The sequence below is a fragment of the Miscanthus floridulus genome, chromosome 8, assembly GCF_019320115.1.
Source record: "Miscanthus floridulus cultivar M001 chromosome 8, ASM1932011v1, whole genome shotgun sequence".
In the NCBI taxonomy this organism is placed as follows: Eukaryota; Viridiplantae; Streptophyta; class Magnoliopsida; order Poales; family Poaceae; genus Miscanthus; species Miscanthus floridulus.
The window spans coordinates 145,947,034-145,970,749 of NC_089587.1; the positions used below are offsets into that span (position 1 = coordinate 145,947,034).

General features: G+C 44.1%; 1 non-coding gene across 1 annotated transcript; it reads right to left on the reverse strand.

The window, feature by feature from the left end:
* Positions 1-22,104: 22,104 nt before the first annotated feature.
* LOC136478646 (small nucleolar RNA R71) lies at positions 22,105-22,213 on the reverse strand. The gene has a single exon (XR_010764365.1). It is a non-coding gene; the product is annotated as a small nucleolar RNA R71 (small nucleolar RNA).
* Between the last annotated feature and the right edge of the window lie 1,503 nt (positions 22,214-23,716).

A 23,716-nucleotide genomic window follows, 5' to 3' on the forward strand; every position in this document is an offset into this window, starting at 1 on the left:
GGAGTTGCACCTTAAATCAAAGTAGAAGTTTGAGTAGAGTAGAACAAATTTGTTTTTGAACCAAGAGAGATCAACTTAGAACTAAGGTGAATCGAGGCTCAAACGTTGAATCAGCAGCTGTTTTTGGTACTTAGAATCTTTCTAAGTCTGAAATTCATCGTCGACTCGTCGTCGACATTGGCATCTTGCGTTCTCGTATTTTCATTAAGCAACTTGACTTTGTCCCAAAATAAAAGTTGGAGTATACATGTTGGAGATTAGCATGTATAAAGACGGCACTCGTTGGACTTCGTTTTGACCATCAATTTGGGCTTTTGTTCATCGCTATCAACACACTGACGCTATTATCTTGGAGATTAATTACCCACTGTTGTATTGCTCAAATGACCAGAGTACCCTAATGAAAAATGTAGAGCAGGGCGAGGTGAGCAAACTTCATTTTTGGCCCAAGGTCTGATTCGGCCAGGAAGCGGCCCAAATCGGCTCCCCACCTCGCCCACAGCGACGCGCGCTAGCTGTTTGGTAGAAGGCCGACGCGTCGACCATGCAACAGAGCATGCCCTCCATGGCTGCCGCGCGTCCCACCTCCACGCCATGTGTCCCTGCCGCTCCCTGTCACATTTGGTGAAGCCTGGCGCCCTCCAAGCTCGCTCGGCACTCTCCCTCGGTCACCCTTTATCCCTCTCTCACACTGTGACGCCGCGCGCGACTGTGTCCGCCATGGCCGAGCTTGGCCTCGTCACGTTCCCGCTGCTCAGCCCTTCCTCTGTCCAAGCCGACTACACCATCATCTTCCTCTCACCACGCCGCCCCTCCCACACTCCCCCGTCGGCCATGCCACGCCCCATAGCACTGGTGCTGCCTGCCACCGTCGCCCAGGCCACCGGCGTGCGTGGCTAGGCCACCACGAGCCACCGCGGGGCAAACCGCGGCTACCAGCTGGTGCTCGCGGGCCTCCCGGTGCTCCTCCGCCACTCCACCGCCAACGTGACCTCCTCCGGCTGGAAACGGCGAGCCTCCACGCGCCCCCTCTCCAATTCATGTCAGGGACCCATGCAAGAATTTGACAAAGGGAAGGGGCCTAACTGCAACCTGTCGACTCAGATGAATAGTGCCGATAAGGACCTATTTGCAGGAAATTAGCTGAAATTTGGAAAATTCATAAGAATTCATATAAAAATCGTAAAATAGCAAATGAGGACTTTTTGAAATCGTTGTAAAATTGTATATGTACCAGATCTATAATATGGCATGATTTATTTTAAAGTTTTTGCTGTAAACATCAATTTATGCAGTTAGGTTTGTAATACTAGTTGTGTCTTGTCTTTTTCATAACTTTAGTTAGTTTGCTCAAATAAATGTGAAATATTTATGGGATCCTCATCAGGTGATTGTTGTTGTCTGGTGAAAATTTGAGGAGCTTAGGATTTATATTTTAAGAGTTATAAAAATAACAAATGCCCTGTATTGCTTTGCTCCAACTCTGAATAGTTCTGCATGTTTGAATTAATTGGCTCAGTTAAGTTATGAATCACGACTTGATAAAAATACATGAGTTGTAGTACTTTTCTTAAGATTTCCAAAAAGTTCAATATCATGATTTTTGGTTAAGTAGATGTTGAGTTATACTTGCTTAAATCTCTGTGGCTGTTTCTGCCCAAACCCAGACAGGGTTTCCTTGTTCTTACTGTGGGGCCTTCTTACTAGTAGAATTAGCTTTAGGTGTTTACAACAAAGCTGTTTAGAATTTGCTAAGCTTTCTAAAAAGTCTAGAACCATATTTATTGGACATGTATAACTCCATTTGTAGCTATTTGAAGTGGCATATCAGTTTATGTCCATGTTTTAGACAGAGATTCATTCATTGGATTAGTTGGCCTTGTTATCTGTAGAATCATCTTAAGATGATAATACAAAATTTGTAGATAACTCACTTAAACATCTTATGTTAAATTTTCAGAGCAATTGGCCAAATATTTTGTGAGTTCTGCCTGTTTAAAGTTGGGTTTCAGAAATGGCTGCTCTCTGTCAATTGTGGACCAGTTTCTTTTAATGGTTATATTTGACTTAGTTAACTAGAGAATCATGCTAATATGATTAAATATTCATTGTAGAAAATTTCATTAGATTTCCAGAATGTCTTGTTGCATGGCTATTGGATTTTTATAACTCTATTTATGATCCAAACATGAAACTGTTGTTTCCAGTCCAGAAATAGACATATGCTAGTTGTGGTTGTTTACTCCATGTGTTGCTAAGTGTGGTTTATGCCCTTGTTGATGGTCAAGTTATGATACTTGTGACCTTGTTAAACTTGTGTCATGCTTGATGTGCTTGCTCTCTATAGTTAGTTGTGTGATGTTAGTTAAATAGCTATTGGTGTCTATGTCTTGCATAATCTTGTGTTTGTCTTGAATGCTTATGTGATGCATCTTGTGTTACCATTCATCACATGCATCTTGCATCTCATTTAGGTACACTAGATGAACCACGTGAAGGATGTGATGTGGAGCCGAACTTGAAGATTGGGTTTGGTGGATCTATCCCGAAGATGGAAGGACTAAGCAAGTGCTAGGACCGGAGATGTCACCAAGACAGTGCAAGCTAACTGAACTGACTTGTGTTGGATTCTAGGCAAGCCCCGGAGCATTCTAAGTCTCCCATGTTTTTACAAATAACTTGAGTATCTTTTATTGTTGATGATGCTTTAAGTATAGGAATTGGTTGGAACCAATTGTTGCATTATATCCTTACCTTGTCCAGATAAAATCCTATGAATCCTAATTAAGTGTAGGATCGAATGATGCTTAGCTATGCTTAGACCGGTAGAAGTCGGGTGATTTCCTGTCACCTGCAAGATGTAGGATGAGCTCTGGTCACAGTTGGCTCTATTTGCTATCATGAAAAAGAACCATGTGTTAATAATGAAAAGAGACCGGACGGGATGATGGTAGTGCAGCAACAAGGCATGGAGGTCTTGGGTGTGAATCTATCCCCGTCTGTGTCGTTTAAGGACCGATACGCTGTACGTCCTTATGTCATGTTGAACGTAGCCTAACATTTAGTTGGCTGGATAACTCATTCTGACCGTGAAGCCTAGTAGCTCGATTCAGGCCGGAAACACGAGCAGTTGGTCACAATCTGGATGGCAGTAAGGATGTGTGGAGAACCATTGGCATAAGCCCAAGGGCGGGTTAAGTCACCGAGCACTCATGGTAGAGTGGTTCTCTGATTTTGCAGCATTGATTGGACCCGCGACTCCTGAATTGTTCCAAAGGTGACTTATTTGTGACCCTAACTGGGGAAGCAGGGTTTGTTTTAGGAATACCCCTCCAGCTAGATAGGAATCGATTCAAATCGCCGTCTCTCCTGGGTAGTGAGAACTTGACTAAGCAGTGGCAACGTAGATTCACTAAATTTAAAGATATGGTTAAATGATGATGATAATGATAATGAGCCATGAAATACCTAATATGGTTATTATTGTTTGCAACTTAATCAAGTGATTGATTAGTATAGGTGCTAATATAGATGGTAGGAAATGGCTAAAAGTCACTGCTAGTACATGTTAATAATGCTAATGATTACTCAAGCTTTTATGCAAAGAGGTTGTCCAGCAAGATCCACTGATAAAGCCTTGCATAATCCTTGGTGTCACTTTATTTCTGGGTCCTGACGGGTAAGTCTAGCTGAGTACATTCAAGTACTCAGGGTTTATCCCACCTTGTTGCAGGTAAAGTTCTCGCCCTATTGAGGATGGTGGCTAACCGCCGGTGGGCTTGGTGATTCTATATTTACTTCTCATCTATATGCTTTTGTCTAAGGATGTCACTTATGCTAGCAATGTATTTGGAACTTATATTAATGTAATCATTTGAAAGCTATGTTGTTTTCAATAATCGGTTTTGAAACCCAAACTTGTACTATTATTTATGAACCCATTTATAATATTATTTCCACTACAACCCTGCGTATGTGATGTGTATTTGCTTAATCATGCGATCTTGGTTGTGATGTTGATTTACCGAGGTCTTTCGGGACACTCGGCGGACTACCGAGTTTATATGAGTGAAAGTATGTGTGTGTCAACATGTTAGCAGAGAGAACCGTACTTGGTCTTGTATAAATTGGGTGGTTCTGTTACAGCTGGTATCAGAGCAAGATTAAGCATAATACTGTCATGTACATCATTTTAAAAACAAAGTTTTGGTTTTAAAAAGCCTATTTTGACTAAAACTTTAGCTATAGGCAAATTTGTCAAAACTTATTTGCAAAACTATGCTAGCGACATCCTCCTTTATGCCCAGTTAAGGACTATTAGGTGGCTATCTAAGTACTAACACGGGGGTTTTACTTTTGTCATCCATACGGCGTGCTATTGTATGGATGCCATTCGCTTGAATGGTAATGTATGGATCAATTGCCTCTACGCCCAGGTAAGTGTGAGTTGTGAGAGCATGATCGTCCAACTGTCGGTCTAGGGGAGAGTTAGTTGTGGTTACTGGAATATTTACATGTTATACGCATGTATATATGAAGGTACTTAATTATGGGTATATCTGTCGGGTAGCTATGGAGACCAAAGTATATACGTCTGGGGATGTATATATGGAGAGTATCTTAGTTTACTGCTTTCATTGTGTGCTTATTTATCTCTTGTGGGGATGGGCTGCAATGAATTTGCCTATAGGTACGCTAACCATGAATGCGTAGATTGAATGTAGCTGACGACTAGCTATATATCGAGAGAGTACGTGTTATGCCACCAACATAGAACATGATTGCCACCTTAGGCTGGCAATTTTGTGAGGACAAATAGGACGAGCATGCATCATGATTGTGCTTGTGCATAAATATGCTTCCCTCACTTTGTTCTAATATTAAGTAACTTGTGATCAATGTGATGTTACTATCTTCCCTATGTAAAGCTAGACAAAAATGCCTTGTCCCATGCTGCTTGAATAGCTATGCTTGAAGGTAGTGTGTGATTAGTTTCGTCTTGTATGTTTGCTTCCAAAGGAAATAGATGACAAGTTATTAATTAGCAAAAAAAAACTTCACCGCTTTGAAAACTAAATTGCTAAATGTAAGTAAAACTTGTTTTGTAGAGATATCCACCTACTCAGTAAAAAGGAAATAAAAAGATAGCAACACCTTACTACCAAGTTTATGTGTAGTGGTGTTGCTGTAGGTGACTACTTGTTATGTGCGAGCTTTGTGCTTAGTAATAGTCGCTTAAGCTAATCGGATTGAGTATATTTGAAATGCTTGCTTAAGACCATGATGTATGTGTGGATGCTCATTATCTAGATAGTGCTGTAGTTGTCACCCCTTTTGTCCTCAGTAAGCATACAAGTGTGGAAGAGCGCTATCCTGAAACAGCGTCCAAGTTTTGATGATCTCATGGTTGTCATCTCCAGTTAAGTTATCTTTTAGGAGCCTGATCATGCACACGAGGTTGCTAGCCCTTGAATGTTGCGCTACGAAGACCTTTATCCATGCCTTTGCTTGACCTTAGGCCCAAGCTTAGTTTCCTTAATTGCTTGCATGTTCGTGGTTGTCCCGCTCCTCTGTGGGAGGACCCTGCTGCAAAAATCCTTGATAGATCTCATTGCTCCTTCTTTTACAGATGATCTGGTGCAATGCTAATGGCTATCTACCCTGGCTTTGGAACCTTTTCCTCGTAGATCATGTCATTGCTTTATCAACTAATCTCTAGTCAGTGCATTGGCTCTGTCCCCCGAATCTCATTTGTTTTGTCTCCAACTCTTTTAAGTTTCTGGATGTTTATCAGTCTTAATCTCATGTTGCTCCTCGGCAAGACCAAATCTCATGTTAATCTTTACCTAGTAATCACCATGATGGACACAATGCATTTATGGAAATTAAGCAAGAGTCTCCTGCTTAGTTGCCTTTGGCAATTAGGCTATGTTCTTTTGCGTTGTGTTTTGATCTTCTGATCGCCTCCTTGTTGAGTCCTAACCTTGTGACTACCTTTGTTTGCTATCCCTCCTTTGCATAGTGCTTGTTCTTATGACCCAGTCTGTGCAACTTGAAAATTCACTTTGGGTGTGTGATCAGTAATGGTGTTATGAGTAGCAACTACGGCGCCACGACGTAACCTAGAGCCTCCTTGTGGCTGGCCAGCACATGGTTGTGTTGCTGGGTGCACGCCGGTATCGAGGTTTCTAGTCATGATCCATTGCCGAACTGCACTGATGTGTTATTTTCATGTGAGCACTTCCTCGGTTATCTCTCCTTATCATGTCAAATGATCTATACGTCGAACGAGATACCATAGGACTTCCTTCTGGAGTTGTCCAAAGGATAACCTTTGAAGAATAGGTCACTGACATAAACAATAACAGACTGCAAGAGATGGTAGACAAGTGACTCTACCTGACGGTCCCTATAATGATGGCAGTCATCTAGTGAGCAACTTATGTCATTCTCATTGGATCAGAAAGGCACAAAACACTTAATGTTGGACAAGTTGTTAGTCAGATAAGAATTGAACGTCACATTATGATTATGACCTGGATATCCAAGTCTTGATCATTATGTGCATGCAGATCGCATATTCGAGATCAACCATCTCTAGTGTGACCCCTTGTCTGCTGACTTCGATGGCGACCATTTGTTATGCGTTAATCACAACTATTGTTGGCAAGAGTGAAGATTTAGAACTTTTAGTGTTGAGAGACAACTGATTAGTTACTAGTCGGAAGCTTAACCTCTAGCTAGGTGACAACTTTTTGCCAATTACGAAGGCTATGTCTCGCAGAGCAATGTTAAGCAATGTAACAGCAAGCCGTTTAGCAATGCAACTACTACTTTGTTTTCCAAAACCTATGCTATCAAGTCAATTCCATCTTGGAAAATCACACAGATAGTACAAGACGTTGTATCGGCTACGTAAGGAGCTAGCAAAAGCATGTCCCTAGTTTCAGTCGGCATCTTTGTGCCCCTAGGTGCCACTAACACATGTGTCTAGACTCTATTGGATGAAGTGCCAAAGGATATATAGGAATGGTTTCTTATCTCCGTAGGACAGTCCCTCCATGTAGAGTATGCTTGTGTCCTGAAAACATAGCCACAAGTCCAATGCTTGTGCATCATCAAGTTGGTGTCTAAATCAAACGATTTAAGTTGTTTCCTGAGAACCACATATGGAAAACTTTAGTCTACATCCTCAGGGAAAAGAGCTGCTGCTGCTGCTGCTGCTATACAAAGAGATCGAGAGTATAGAACACACACCACAACGTGTGAAGCAAAGAAAGAGAAGAATGAGAAATCTGTCCAGATTTTAAGGTACAAAACCGAACATCTTCAAGCCAATGATTAGTGACTCAAACATGGTTGGAATGGCCTCAAACTTTGGTGACCTCATTCCTCACTTAGGACACATCAATGCCTTAAGTTTGTTTGAGGATTGGTTGAGTGAAACATCGGATTTGAAAGATGTTTTGTCAATTCGGTACGCTATAATTACAGAATAGAGCAGTTTTGGTAGCCGCATTGTTTGGATAGTCAAACAGTGTCCGTTTGAGCTGAATTTTGGTGAGCTGTTAAGGGACTCATGGGTCTATATTTCTACCAAAATTCATGCACAATGGAGCAATAGTTTGTGAAATATGAACAAAAAGCCGAAGAGTCCAGAATCTGTAATTTCTTTGTGACTGCGATCATCCTTCGCATTCGAAAGTTGTGTTTGCAATTGATGCCAAGGTATGTAATGCGGTTAGTAATTGTTGCTAGATAATCCTTTAGATGCCCTAAAGAAGACTCCTTGGACCCATTTGTACCTTGTTCTTGGCCTCTTCTATCAACAATGTCCGAGCAATCAAGGTGTTCTACGAGTCAATTTGTACCCTTGCAAATCAGAAGCAATTTGAAAGGTGTCAAACAATAGATTTCAAATTGTGATTTGGAGATATTGACTGACATTACAAATGAAGGCCCAATGTCAAAAGTAGTTCCACAAAGATAGTTTTGATATAGTGCAAGTCAACTCAACGTACTGAGCAACTGCACCATGAAGGAGAATCATACTCAAAATGCATGGTAGTGAACTATTTCCCTAGTTTGAGGAAATACTTGCAACTTTTATTGTACGCTAGGCCTCGCTATCCATCATCCTTGGCAATGTTTTCCAATGCTGCCTTGTCATTTGGTGCTTTCCATGTGTTTTACCCAAGAGGTTGCATCAAATTTAACCCAGATTCCTGTGGCCACTTAGATTCTAAGGTTCCCTTAGCTAATGAGCATCAAAATTGTTGGGTAGTCAGAGTCAGCTATCACATTCATGTTCACTCAACAGACTCAGATAATACTATGTTGCACACATGGAACATTATGTAGCTTTCCATCAGTTGACATCTGAGTGATCAGACCGCCACAGCCGGCTTGGATATTGGTTAACTAGCTTCTCATACCCTCAAATGATGTTTACCCCGTCTATGATCACATCCTTTACAAAAAGTTGTGCTCAAGCCACTTTAGTAGAGAACTGCTTTTCAAACCTTGGGAACAAATATAGCACCGTTGCAAGGAATATCTGTCAATAGACTGTGGTCTAGTGCAAAGTCCATAGGTCTATGCTATATCCACAAGGGAAGTAGATGTTACAAGTATTTAGTCTATGCTTGAATCACTCATCGTACATCGAGGACGAAGTACGCAGGACAGTGCTATCTTGGATTCCACCCAACGTAACAATGCTTTATGGAAGCCAATGAACGAAATCCTTTTGACAAAAATTAACTACAAAGAACAAGTATAGAAAGTTATCTCGACCAATTTGGTCCCTCTAATGCTTGAATGCTATGTAGCCTAAAGCTATCACTGATATTGGAAACTGGTAACATGTCTCTCTTCCATAAAAGTCTTTCATCCTAAATCTCGGGACACAATTCCTTTAAGGGGGGAGGGCTGTAACACCCTAGGTGTTTGTCACTAGTTAAGTAATGGGTTTAAACTCAACCATGGCATGTTAAGTGGTGATGGAGATGTTAGGTCAAACATATGAAAATGAGCCACCACTTAAACTTGGACCATGCACCATTGCTCACATACTGCCCTTTCTAAAAAGTATGCTTGAGTAATGCTGGATGTACTTGTTTCATGTGTCTTGCATCAATATCCATCTATATTGATCCATGGAAAAGTTTCGTGAAGTTTGGAATCAAGAAGTCACATGAAATGAGAAGTTATGTCCTTGCTTGAATTGTTTTATAAAGTGAATGGAATTCTAGATCATCAACCAAACCTTGAAACCTTGCCCAAATGACTCTAATTGAACTCTACAACAAAAGTCATGAAGGGTTCGTGTTGGGCAGAGGACAAGAAAATACCCCAATCGGTCTAAAACTCGGAATTAAGCTTTACCGTGATGCTACTTTGACCGGTGTTGACCAATCACTTATACTACTTGCATGGAGTTACACCTTAAATCAAAGTTGAAGTTTGACTAGAGTAGAACAAACTTTGTTTTTGGACCAAGAGCCAGATCACCTTGGAACTAAGGTGAATCGAGGCTCAAACGTTGAATTGGCAGCTGTTTTCGGTACTTAGAATTTTTCTTAGTCTGGAATTCATCGTCAACTCATCGTCGACATTGGCATCTTGCGTTCTTGTATTTTTGTTAAGCAACTTGACTTGGTCCCAAAATAAAAGTTGGAGTATACATGTTGGAGATGAGCATGTATAAAGATGGCACTCGTTGGACTTCGTTTTGACCATCAATTTAGGCTTTTGTTCATTGCTGTCAACGCGCTGACGCTATTATCTTGGAGATTAATTACCCACTGTTGTATTTCTCAAATGACTAGAGTGTCTTAATGAAAAATGTAGAGCAGGCCGAGGTGAGCAAACTTCATTTTTGGCCTAAGGTCTGATTCAGCTAGGAAGCGGCCCAAATCGGCTCCCCACCTCGCCCACACCGACATGCGCTAGGTGTTCGGCCGAAGGCCGACACGTCGACCATGCAACAGAGCATGCCCTCCATGGCTACCGCGCGTCCCACCTCCGCGCCACGCGTCCCTGCCACTCCCTCTCACATTTGGTGAAGCCCGGTCCCCTCCAAACTCGCTCGGCACTCTCCCTCGGTTGCCCTTTCTCCCTCTCTCGCGCTGTGATGCCGCGTGTGGCAGCGTCCGCCATGGCCGAGCTCGGCCTTGTCGCGTCCCCGCTGCTCAGCCCTTCCTCTGTCCAAGCCGACTGCACCATCATCTTCCTCTCACCACGCCGCCCCTCCCACACTCCCCAGTCAGCCATGCCATGCCCCGTAGCGCTGGTGCCGCCTACCGCCGTCGCCTAGGCCGCTGGCGTGCGTGGCCAGGCCACCACGGGCCACCGCGGGGCAAGCCGCGGCTACCAGCGGGTGCTCGCGTGCCTCCCGGTGCTCCTCCGCCACTCCATCACTGCCAACGTGACCTCCTCCGGCTGGAAACGGCGAGCCTCCACGCGCCCCTCTCCAATTCACGTCAAGGACCCCGTGCAAGAATTCGACAAAGGTAAGGGGCCTAACTGCAACCTGTAGACTTAGATGAATAGTGCCAATAAGGACCTATTTGCAGGAAATTAGCTGAAATTTGGAAAATTCATAAGAATTCATAGAAACATCGTAAAATAGCAAATGAGGACTTTTTGGAATCCTTGTGAAATTGTTTATGTACTAGATCTATAATATGGCATGATTTTGTTTAAAGTTTTTGCTGTAAAAATCAATTTATGCAGTTAGGTTTGTAATACTAGTTGTGTCTTGTCTTTTTCATAACTGTAGTTAGTTTGCTCAAATAAATGTGAAATTTTTATGGGATGCTCATCAGGTGATTGTTGTTGTCTGGTAAAAATTTCAAGAGTTTAGGATTTATATTTTAAGAGTTATAAAAATAACAAATGCCCTGTATTGCTTTGCTCCTACTCTGAATAGTTCTGTATGTTTGAATTAATTAGCTCAGTTAAGTTGTGAATCATGACTTGATAAAAATACATGAGTTGTAGTACTTTTCTTAAGATTTCCAAAAAGTTAAATATCATGATTTTTGGTCAAGTAGATCTTGAGTTATACTTGCTTAAATCTCTATGGCTGTTTCTGCCCAAACCCAGACAGGGTTTCCTTGTTCTTACCGTGGGGCCTTCTTACTAGTAGAATTAGCTTTAGATGTTTACAACAAAGCTGTTTAGAATTTGCTAAGATTTCTAAAAAGTCCAGAACCACATTTATTGGACATGTATAACTCCATTTGTAGCTGTTTGAAGTGGCATATCAGTTTCTGTCCATGTTTTAGACAGAGATTCATTTATTGGATTAATTGGCCTTGTTATATGTAGAATCATCTTAAGATGATAATATGAAATTTGTAGATAACTCACTTAAACATCTTATGTTAAATTTTTAGAGCAATTGGCCAAATATTTTGTGAGTTATGCTTGTTTAAATTTGGGTTTCAGAAATGGCTGCTCTCTGTCAATTGTGGACCAGTTTCTTTAAATGGGTATATTTGACTTAGTTTACTAGAGAATCATGCTAAGATGATTAAAGATGAATTGTAGAAAATTTCATAAGCTTTCCAGAATGTCTTGTTGCATGGCTATTGGATTTGTATAACTCTAGTTATGATCCAAACATGAAGCTGTTGTTTCTAGTCCAGAAATAGACATATGCTAGTTGTGGTTGTTTACTCCATGTGTTGCAAAGTGTGGTTTATGCCCTTGTTGATGGTCAAGTTATGATACTTGTGACCTTGTTAAACTTGTGTCATGCTTGATGTGCTTGATCTCTATAGTTAGTTGTGTGATGTTAGTTAAATAGCTATTGGTGTCTATGTCTTGCATAATCTAGTGTTTGTCTTGAATGCTTATGTGATGCATCTTGTGTTACCATTCATCACATTCATACACATGCATCTTGCATCTCATTTAGGTACGCTAGATGAACCACATGAAGGATGTGATGTGGAGCCGAACTCGAAGATTGGGTTTGGTGGATCTATCCCAAAGATGGAAGGACTAAGCAAGTGCTAGGACCGGAGATGTCACCAAGACGGTGCAAGCTAACTAAACTGACTTGTGTCGCATCCCAGGCAAGCCCTGGAGCATTCTAAGTCTCCCATGTTTTTACAAATATCTTGAGTATCTTTTATTGTTGATGATGCATTAAGTATAGGAATTGGTTGGAACCAATTGTTGCATTATATCCTTACCTTGTCCAGATAAAATCCTATGAATCCTAATTAAGTGTAGGATCGAATGATGCTTAGCTATGCTTAGACCGGTAGAAGTCGGGTGATTTCCTATCACCTACGAGATGTAGGATGAGCTCTGGTCACGGTTTGCTATATTTGCTATCATGAAAAAGAACCATGTGTTAATAATGAAACGAGACCGGACGGGGTGACGGTAGTGCAGCAACAAGGCATGGAGGTCTTGTGTGTGAATCTATCCCCATCTATGTCATTTAAGGACTGATATGCTATACGTCCTTATGTCATGTTAAACGCAACCTAACATTTAGCTGGCCGGATAACTCGTTCCGACCGTGAAGCCTAGTAGCTCGATTCAGGCCGGGGACGCGAGCAGTTGGTCGTAATCTGGATGGCAGTAAGGATGTGCGGAGAACCATTGGCATAAGCCCAAGGGCGGTTTAGTCACCGAGCACTCATGGCAGAGTGGTTCTCTGATTTTGTGGCACTAATCAGACTCACGACTCCTGAATTGTACCAAAGCTAAATACCCCTCTAGCTGGATAGGAATCGATTCGAATCGCTGTCTCTCCCGGATAGTGAGAACTTGACTGAGCAGCGGCAACGTAGATTCACTAAATTTAAAGATATGGTTAAATGATGATGATGATGATATTGATAATGAGCCATGAAATACCTAATATGGTTATTATTGTTTGCAACTTAATCAAGTGATTGATTAGTATAGGTGCTAATATATATGGTAGGAAATGGCTAAAAGTCACTGCTAGTATAGGTTAATAATGCTAATGATTACTCAAGCTTTTATGCAAAGAGGTTGTCTAGCAAGATCCACTAATAAAGCCTTGCATAATCCTTGGTGTCACTTTATTTCTGGTTCCTGACAGGTAACTCTAGTTGAGTACATTCGAGTACTCAGGGTTTATCCCACCTTGTTGTAGGTGAAGTTTTCGGGCTGTTGAGGATGGTGGCTAACCGCCGGTGGGCTTGGTGATTCTATATTTACTTCTCATCTATATGCTTTTGTCTAAGGATGTCACTTATGCTAGCAATGTGTTTGGAACTTATATTAATGTAATCATTTGAAAGCTATGTTGTTTTCACTAATCGGTTTTGAAACCCAAACTTGTACTATTATTTGTGAACCCATTTATAATATTATTTCCGCTGCAACCCTACGTATGTGATGTGTATTTGCTTAATCACGCGATCTTGGTTGTAATGTTGATTTATCGAGGTCTTTTGGGCCACTCGGTGGACTACCGGGTTTATAAGAGTGAAAGTATGTGTGTGTCAACGTATTAGCGGGGACAGCTGTACATGATCTTATATAAATTGGGTGGTTCTATTACAACTATTGCATGACCAGGCATGAAAACCAAAGCGTCACCACGAGCATGCAACTCCCTGCTTCCCTAGGACGGACCTGGGGAAACCAAAAACAAAATCTCCACCTGGAGAGACCATCGGACCTCCCTGGGTTGATCGAATCACCCAGGACAGACACCAAGTGATAGGTAAGGAGCAAAGGGATGCCTCATGTAGGCCATGCCGACTCCGTCTCAAATGATGAGCACGGGTCTTGGTCGGACATTTCTGACTGAAGCTCTCCAAGCCCCATCACTCCAGTCATCAAGGTAAACACTATCAAAAACCCTCTATTTCCTTATAAATCATTCATACATCCATACGTGCATTCATCTCATACACCCGCGCCTCCTAGATGATTCGGGCCCTGAACCGCCTAGGGGCTTGGGAACTAAGCATCGCACGTGCAGCGAAATGCACTAGAACGCTCCATGTTGTGTCATGAAGCGGCGGTTGCCTCATTCGACATGAGCAACCAATAGAGCCAGGGGAGAAAACTGTAGATGAGCACCATGCGGCCCTAGCTCAGTCTAACAGACCGGGTCATCTCAACCTTCTCATTCGATCCTAAACCTCTTGCCAGGCCCACATAATCTTCATTGCAGGGGAGGGCGTTAGGCCACCTGGGTCGGTCTCTAGAACGACCTAGGCATCTATGGGCCACCTGGGTCAGTCTCTGGAATGACCCAGGCATCTATCGGGTTGCAGGTAAAGGATTAGTGGAATGTCACAAGTGGGCTATGCCGACCCTGTCACGAATGATGGACCCGGATTCCACTCGATCACACCCGTTAGCGAGTTCACCGAGCTAGTCTTTGAGCCCGAGCGATCAGGACAGGCGACGAAACTCAGCCCCTCCAGTTGTGAGGAACCAGATGGGGTAACACACAATACTCACATTGACCCCCACGAAGGCCCAATAGGGCTTAGGGGCTCAAGAAAAATGCCAAGGATAGCGACCTCGAACTTGCTAGATCAACGATTACGACTCGCCCGGTCCCATGGCGTGCACCGACGCCAGGATCTGTGAGCACTGCCTTGTCTGATCTTTAACTTAACTAACAACATCTTTGTAATGGCTTCACTTCTGACTGCGCTCCAAAGAAATCTTGGGACCACGACCCTGAACTCATGTCGACAGGATCGGCGACATCTGACTATGGCTCTTGGGACCGTGACTCTAAACTCGCATAATAGCTTCATTAACTGAAACTAACAAAAACTAACTCTCTCAATCCCACGGCGCACATTGACGCCAAAGATCAGTGAGCTCTATCGCATCCAAACTAAGCTGTCTCCATTCACAGCGCGCACCGACGCCAGGTTTTTTTTCTATCTCAAACTAAACTTCCTCACCCGATCCCCGGTGCGCACCAACACCGAGATTAGTAAGGTCTGTCTCGATCCAATCCCCGCACCTGAAAATGCCTCGGCTGCACAACGACATCATGGTTAAACAAAAATCTATCTCAGACTAAAAACATGCACGCATGCTCCAAACACCCCTAGACGTTTCTGCCTGAACCGCCCAGGGGCTCAGGGGCTACACCCGCTGAACAAAAACATCCCCCACTAGCAACGCAGAAAAACTCCCCGACTAGTTCTGCCTAAACCACCCGAGGGCTCGGGGGCTACACCCGTGGGTGCGCTCACGCGCACAAGCTAGCAAGACAAAAAATCCCACGAACGATTCTACCTAAATCGGCCAGGGGCTCGGGGGCTCTTGTCGGGTTCATAAACTCGAGGTCCCTTGGGGACTGGCTTCCACGCCAAGGCTCAACCCAAGAGTCTAAAAAGCAACAGGGCAAAGGGATGGCCCAGCAGCCAACCAGAAGGTCTAGCCCAAGAAGAGCGACACCCGCTCGTCAACTTCGTTCGGCCCACCTATCTGACTAGAGCACTCGCTCTAGGATCCAGCCGCCTCCGAATGGCCTCTCCGATCAGAAGGCCTGCCTTGAGCCCTACTTCCGACTCTGACCCCATGTCTCTTCGACCAGGGTACGTAAGAACACTGCTTCCTACTCTGACCCCGCATCTCCGACCAGGGACCCCGTAGGAAGCCTGTTTACTGCTCTTCTCTGACTAGCGCGGCCAGGACCGACTAGGGCCATCCGACCAGGGACGCTCTCTCGGAAGGAACTAGGGGCGAATAGAGAAAGCAGTGCACAAAGTCAAACCACGATATCGGGACCATACCCTGTACGCCTGTGGGAGCAGTGCTTCACAACCACCCTGACACAAACAATATTATAGGCGCTGACATTTGTGTCTATAGTATTGTAGGCGCCATTGAGCTCCCATACGACAAGAAGCCCCCCATGCCTCTAGGCACCAATAGTGGGTGCAGGGTTCACCATACCTGGTACTCATGGTAAGGGCTCCTCACATAACAATAGTATTTTTGTAGGTACCAACATCCACCCTTCCTGAAGAAGCCAACGCAACCTCCCATGTGCATCTGACATTCTATAGCAACATCAATAGTATTGTGGACGCCTACCATCATCGCTACCCTCGTTGGCGTGGGAAACAAGGCTTAGAAACATCCCTACTCTCTCCCTCTCACCTGTAAAGCCATCCCCTTTATCTATAAAAGGGGATGCGCTCCCTCCAACAAAAGAGGTCGACTTCTTCAAGTTCAGACTCACTATATTGATAGCTCACAACCCCTTAAGCACACGCTTGGACTTCTAGCTCATAGCGGAGTTCTAGTTGCCCTTGGCCCTTCCGGTTGGACCCAACCGGGCCTCTTGAACACCCCTCCTTTCTCCTTCTCATTTGTAACCCCACTACAGACTTTGAGCACCTAGGCTCAGGAATAAAGTCACCGACTGACCCAAACTAGGCATAGGGCATGTTGCCTGAACCAGTATAAATCCTATGTCATTGAGTGCTAGTCCACCTCCGATCACAATGTATAGCAAAACTATAAATATTTACTAGTTGGTCACTTTCTATACCGACACTAGGAGTATACCAGATGGAACTCCAAAGATGCACTTTGAAGGGTTTAGCTTCCATCGGTACCTTTTCATGTTGGTGAACGTTTCCTCGAGGTCGATGATAAGATTATCGGCGGTCTTAGACTTGACTACCACATCATCGATGTAAGCTTCAACATTACGGCTGATCTGTTGATTGAGGCACATCTGGATGGCCCTTTGATAAGTCGCCCCAACATTCTTGAGTCCGAAGGACATGGTGGTGTAGCAGTACGCACCGAAGGGTGTGATGAATGACGTCTTGATCTGGTCTTATTCCTTGAGGGAGATCTAGTGATAGCCAGAGTAATAGTCAAGGAAGGAGAGCAGTTCATAGTCAGTAGTGGAGTCTACAACCTCGTCTATCCCGAGGCAGACCAAAGGGGTCTTTAGGGCAGTGTTTGTTAAGATATGTGTAATCAATGCACATTCTCCATTCTATATTCTTTTTTCGAACAAGAACAGGGTTTGCTAACCACTCAGGATGATACACTTCTTTTATGAATCCGATAGCTAAGAGCCATTTATCTCTATCCTAATAGCCTCCTTGTTTGGTGCGAATCGATAGAGTTTCTGCTTGATCGGTTTGGTGGTCGGCGAGACATTCAAGGAGTGCTCGATCTTCTCCCGTGGTACCCTAGGCATGTCTGCAGGTTTCCAAGCAAACACATCAATGTTGGCACATAGGAAGGAGATGAGCACGCTGTCCTATTTGGGGTCAAGGTGAGCCCTAATCTTCATGGTCTTGGAGGGGTCATCAAGGCCAAGGCCGACTTCCTTTATTTCCTTGGACTTGGCAGAGGCATGAGGAGGCTCTAGCTCTAGGATCTCCATGTTGTCGGTGGGCACCATCTTGGTGTCGGTGACCATGCTGGCCATCTAGATGGAGAGGTTGGTGGCTTCGGTGAGCGCGAGATTCTCTATCTCACAGGCGTAGGCGATGGAGAGGTTGGCCTGCAAGGCTAGGACTCCTATAGGTGAAGGCATCTTTAGCACCAGATAAGTGTAGTGCGATATAACCATGAACTTGGCCAGAGCTGGCTAACCAAGTATGGTGTGGTAGGCGGTGTTGAAGTCAGCGGCATAGAAGTTGATATGCTCGACGCGATAGTTGCTTGCCATGCCAAACTATACTAGTAGGGTGATCTCTCCAAGCGGTTTGGATGCCCTGCTAGGTACCACACCCTAGAAGGAGGAGTTTGAGGGTGTGAGATTTGCTATCCTAAGGCCCAACTCATTTAGGGCTCCGATGAAGAGGTGATTCAGAGCGCTTCCACCATCCCTGAACACTTTTATGAAAAGCACTTTCTGGATAGTTGCATCGAGGACAAGGGGGAAACGCCCTATGTATGGGATGTCTGCCCATTAGTCGACCCTGCTAAAGGTGATTAGGACCTCAGACCATGGGCGATAGCTAGGGTTGATGGCAGTGCCTTTTGTAGTGACGACGAGCACCCGTCGTGCGGTGCGCTTCTTTTCTCTTCTGCTCTTGGTGGAGGCGAGGCCCCCAAAGATGGTGGTGACCACCTTGTCATGGTCCTAGAAGGCATTGTTATTGCCCCCAAGTGGTCGGTGGCCTCTAGCTCCATCGTTGGTGTCATCTTCCAGCTTCTTGTCCTAGAACTCCTTAGCCAAGCCAAGGCAGTCCTTCATCTTATGTCTAGCTTTCTTGTGGAGGGGACACGGGCTATTGAGGATCTTCTTGTATTGCTCATCATAGTTGCGCTTGGCGCGAGGTTCATTGACGGTGGTGATGATGTGGTCTAGCCGATGACGGTGATTTTGACCAGACTTGGGTCCTTCTAGCCGATCACAACCACTGTCACGATGGTAACTACGGTTGTCGTAATGGTGGTTGTCGTGGTGATGGTCATCGGGGCGATCGTCATAGCGGCGTGTTTGGCGATGAGTGCCCACATCCTCATTGAAGCGCACCTCGGCTTCCTTGGCATCGGCGTATTGGTTGGCGGTCATGATCATCTCGCCAATCCCTATGGGTAGCTTGCGGTTGAACTTGGAGCGAAGCTCGTGGTGATGGAGTCCTCTAATGAATGCAGTGATGACCTCTACTTTTGTGATGTTGGGAATAGAATTCCTCATCTCAGAAAAGCATCTGATGTAGCTACGGAGGAGCTCAGATGGCTTCTAGTTGATACAGTTGAGATCATGCTTGGTGCCCGACCGAGTACACATAGCCATATAGTTGTCGGTGAAAACTTTTTTCAGCTCTTCCTAGGATCCGATGGAGTCTAGGGCAAGGCTTGTGAACTAGCTCATGGTGGCTGGTGTGAGCATGACGAGAATATAGTTCGCCATGACACTGGTGTCTCCTTCAGCGGCGCGAACAGTAGTGGTGTAAGCCTATAGCCACTATGTTGGGATCATCCTTCCTTTGTAGGGCTCAACCCTAGTGATTTTGAAACCATGGGGCCACTGAAGTGTTTGGAGCACCCTTGTGAATGCTAGGGGCCCTATGGGGTTGTCGACGCTGTTGTCTATAGCATTGCCGGTGGTGAGCGGCTCGAGAGCTAAGTTCGGGTTACCTTACTCTTGCTTGTACTCCTAGCGGTGGCGTACTTCTTCTTCATGGCGACTGAAGCGGCATTCATCGATACGCCGTCGTGCATCTCGAAGATTTTTGAGGTGCACTCTAATGTCCTGGTCGACCTCCTGGTCATGTTGGTGGCGATGTTTGATGCGGTTGCCCCTAGCTCTAGCCTGGAGGAGTTGCCTATTGTCACGGTGTTGGTCGGTGAAATGACTTTGGCGGTGATCGGTTCTTATCGTGGCTGATCGGCGAATCAAGGTTGAGGAGTATGAAGGTCTCTGATCCTAGCGGATCTCATTGACCTGATAGTGTGCCGCTTTAAGCATGGCAACAACCTTGGCGACCTCGGGTGTTTGTGAGAGCTGCGTGAGCTCGTTGGCGGCCACTGTGAGATTGGCGCTTGGGGTCTTGTAGACATCATGGCTGTCAATGCGGACAAACTCGTCATCAAGGTTTGCGTTGGAGTGGCCTTCCTTGTGAGTCATGTTGATGCTCGACCGTTGCAAGAGCAATCTCGTTTGCATGGCGCTGCGCACGGTTGACATTCTAGTTCTCACGGGTGGCGCATTCCTCCTTGGTTTTGCCATTCTGAGGTGGCTATCGATGCTAACATTGAAGATTGTACATCCACAGAATGGAGGGGGAAGAAGTAGGTTAGTGGTCATTTCGGTGATGGTCTCCATAGGGCCCTTAGACTCAGAGTCTAGATTCTCCTCCGGGATGGTCTGGAGGGATGCTCCAGACCGTCGACCGACATGGAGCATGTTGATGATGGGTGGAGGCTAGTCAGTGATTTTGTCGGTAGGAGGATGGACATCTCCATCCTAGTCAGTGAATCTGCCCCTTAGGGCATCTTGGTAAGCAGCAGCGGCGTTGGTGAACCCAAAGGGTAGGGCCATAGCCCCTAGAGTTTCCTGAGCAGCCTTCAATAGATCTAGATCAGAGGGTGGTTGGTGCTGAACCAGAGTGTCTAGAGTCAATTCGGTGATGGAGAGGCAATCGTCGAGCTTCAGACCAACTTGATCGATAGATGCGATTAGATCATCATTATTGATCTACATCCTCTAGTAGCGAGGAAGTGGGCGACGAGTTGTCGATGAAGGTGACCTCAGAGGTGGTTCCGAGATCGGATCTGTAGTCACAGGTGTGGGGGTGATCGGTACAGAATTGATCTGCACTGGTTCAAGGAGCTCTCTGACTCTGTCAGTGTTGATGATCCACGAGATTGATCTGACTATGAAGATCTGGCCGGGCTATGGGAGGGATGAAGAGCCTATGGAAAAAGCCATCTTGTTTGATAAGGAAACAGCACGCACACCCCTACCTAGCATGCCAACTGTCAATAGAATATTGTCGGTAGTCCTCCGAGGGGTATCCCATGAAGGTAGATTGATGAGAAGAGAAGCATGTGATCAAGAACAAGAAGGCAACAGAGACACACGAGTTAGATAGGTTTAGGCCGTCAGTATGACATAATACCCTACTCCTGTGGTCTATTGGTTTGTATTAGCTATCGTGTGATATTGCGTGAGTTTAGAGGGGGTCCCTGCCCGCCTTATATAGTCTGGGGGGTAGGGTTACAAGTTAGTTAGATCTGAGAGATAATTGGAAAGTAATAACATATTACAGAAATCTTGGGATCATACGTATCCTAACAGATCTTGTAGTATCTTCAGGATATCTTCCCAGAGTCTTGCAGGAGGCACCAAGTAGAGTCGAGCCCCACAAGGTTTTGTCTTGTGGGCTGGGCTACCCATGGGGGCGCAGCCCATGTGGTCTAATGTGGGTATCTGGGGTCATACCCCCCACAAATATTCTACTTAACCATGCTAATGCCATAGAAAGGAGTACTCTGAGTGATCAATGATTAATTATTATGCACTATTCATATATACATTTACCTCTTGACTTACCCTTGTTGTGAGTAGAATATTGGTCATGGTTTACTTCTCCATCAATAGTATAAGTTATTAATACATGTCCTTGCCAAACCTTCCCTGTGGTAAAAATATAAATAACGATACCTCACGGGTGAAGTGCTACAATGGTATAATTATCTATGCACTTGCAGATCCCTTTCATTCATATATATATACAATCTTTCTAGTCACATAAAATAATAAAGAACTACTCTAGTAGTAATACTAGGTAGTATCAACAAGCATCTCTGGCATCATCACTAGGGATGATAATCTGGTAAAGTAATGTTAAGAGATGTAGACATACATTAGGTGACTACTAAAACAAGTGACAAGTTAATAAATACCAGTAAGCATTTCTGGCATTGTTGCTGGAGACTAGCTTCAACTTTGTTCTTAGTAGCGACGCTAAGGAATGTCAACAAGCATTTTTTGCACCATTGCTGGGGAAGATAGCTAGACAAAGGAAGTATTGATAAACTTATACTTATTGATGTGATCAAGAAAAACCATTGACCTCTGCTCAAACAGGCTTACCCTTGTTTTGTCTACTTTTGTATCTTATGCAGGGTAATGTATGACCGGTTTTGACCTTTCGACAAACTATGTTGAAGATCCTGAAACATTAATCAGGAGAACTAGAGCTAAACTCAAGAAAGTTTCAGCTTTAGAGTTGGAAGACAACCAGATAAGGCAAAGCTTAACACCAGAATTTGAAGCTATGGATGACAAGACTCTCCGAGAGTTCTTTGCTCCAACTACGGCTAACATTCGTACTGGATCGGTGATCAATATCAGAGATAATGGATTTGAGCTCAAACCAACCCTCATTAACATGGTGCAACCTAGCCAGTATTATGAAAAGGCACATGAAGATGTGAGTGCACATCTCCAACACTTCCTAGAAATCTACAACACTTTCACCATCAGAGTGACCCGAGATGCCATATTACTTCGCCTCTTCCCATTCTCTCTCTTGGTGAAGGCAAAGCAATGGTTCTACATCAACAAAGATTGAAACACTACATGGGATAACTATTCCACTGCCTTCCTAGCCAAGTTCTTTCCCATAGGCAAGACTAATGCTCTGTGTCGGAGAATCTCAAGCTTTCAACAATAACATGATGAATCTGTTCCTAAGGCATGGGAACGCTTTCAAGACTACATATCAGAATGTCCTCATCATGGAATAGAGAATTGGCTACTCAAGCAGACTTTCTACCATGAGTTGACCAACAGTACCATGAGACGATGGATGCTGCTCCTAGAGGTGCTTTTTCTATCACTCACACTCCTAGCTGCAATAGCTCTCGTGGAGAAGATGGCCTCCAACCAAGGTTGGAATGAAGAATGAGTTCAGACCCATAAGAGAGGTGGAGGTATGCATCAACTCAAGGAAGTAGACATCTTGTCTACCAAGATGGACCTGCTGATGAAGAAGCTTGAAGACCAAGCCAATGAGAAGCAAGAAGTCATGCACATTCATGATTCCCGCAAGACGTGTGAAGAGTGTGGAAACACTACGTATTCAGGGAATAGCTGCCCTGAAAATCATGAGGATGTGTATTTCGTCTATAACAACTACTTTCGTCCTCAACAAAATCAAGGATGGAATTAGCAACAGAGGCCGAACTACTAAGGTAATTACCAAGGTAACCCTCAAGGTAATAATTTCAATAATTTCAATCAACCACCCTTGAGAGAATTGATTTCTGGCCAAGCTAAAATAATAGAGGGCTTATCTAAGAAATTAGCTTCCAATGATAGAGTTTTAGAAAATATGAGTACTAAAATGGATAACCTCTCCTCTGTCATTAAGGACTAGCATAGCTTTAATTAAATGATAGAATCACAAATAGGTCAGCTGGCTGCTGCTATTCCTCCGATCGACAAAGATAAGATTCTAGGGTAACCGAAGATCTAGAAATTACAAATCTTGTTGATATTCACAATGCAACATATTACTATATACAGCCACCGATGGGAAGGTGGATAGATTGTACCTTGCCGGAAAAGAAGAGAGATCCAGGGAGACCTGTCATCCCCATCACCATTGGACCTCTCATTGTCCAAGAAGCTATCTATGACTTCAGAGCAAGTGTCAACATCATGCCTAAGGTAATTTATGATCAAATTAATAGAGATACTTTGTTGTACACAAACATGTGTTTGTAGTTTGCAGATCAGTCACTCTGCTACCCCTAGGCAATTCTTGAAGATGCTATTGTTCGAGTGGGACAATCATATGTTCCCATAGATTTTGTGGTTTTGGAAATAGGTAGAGATGTAAGGGCGCCCATTATCTTTGGCCAACCTTTCCTAAGCACTGCAAAAGCCATCATCTATGCAGACAATGCCAAGATCTATTTCACAATCATGGATAAAAGGGGACATTTTCTTTCAAGAATCATATCCTACAATCTCCTAGACATCCGTAGATGTCGTACCCATTTAAAGAGACAACAGTGACCAAGAAGAATAATAGGAGAAGGTGGAAGAACAAGGCCAGGCAGCTACAAGAAGAATCAATCAATATGATCAACACACTCAGATAAGAGTATGACCACCTCCTCGCTTCACCATTGCTTGCTAAGAAGGATGATGCAGGAGTACCCATGATCAAGTGTACCATTGGACAAAGAATATTCCACAAGACCTTCTACGACATTAGGTCGAGTGTCAATATAATGTCCA